This window comes from Eimeria mitis, genomic scaffold, assembly GCF_000499745.2.
Source record: "Eimeria mitis Houghton genomic scaffold, Emh_scaff1492, whole genome shotgun sequence".
NCBI classification, from domain to species: domain Eukaryota; phylum Apicomplexa; class Conoidasida; order Eucoccidiorida; family Eimeriidae; genus Eimeria; species Eimeria mitis.
In genome coordinates, this window is record NW_013569482.1 from 8,423 (window position 1) to 8,758 (window position 336).

General features: G+C 58.0%; 1 protein-coding gene across 1 annotated transcript in view; it reads right to left on the bottom strand.

The window, feature by feature from the left end:
- The window catches only part of EMH_0038160 (uncharacterized protein), a gene marked incomplete at both ends in the record, with an annotated part of 5,695 nt that overhangs the window by 3,001 nt on the left and 2,358 nt on the right, over positions 1 to 336 (bottom strand). The gene's annotated exons all lie outside the window — the stretch shown is intronic.

Below are 336 nucleotides of genomic sequence, written 5' to 3' on the forward strand. Positions count from 1 at the left end.
GTCCAGCAGCGGGAGCAGTGCGCATGCATGCTCCTGATCCTCTCCTTTCTGCTGCTGCTGCTTGTGCTGCTGCTGCTGCTGCAGTTGCTGCTTCACAAGATGCTATTGCTGCTGCTACTGGGTACGTTGCTGCTGCTGCATGTTCTGTTGCTGTTGGTGGTGCGATGCTGCTGCAGGTGCTGCTCTGTCTCTCTATGGCAGTTGCGCGGCTGGGGTGTATAGGCAGCTCGAGTGTACAGACAGCTGGCGCGCATGCATGCATGCACGCATGCATGCATGCATGCATGCACTCACTGATGAGGTCCCCCACTTTGGGCCTGAATACGAGAGCCGTCG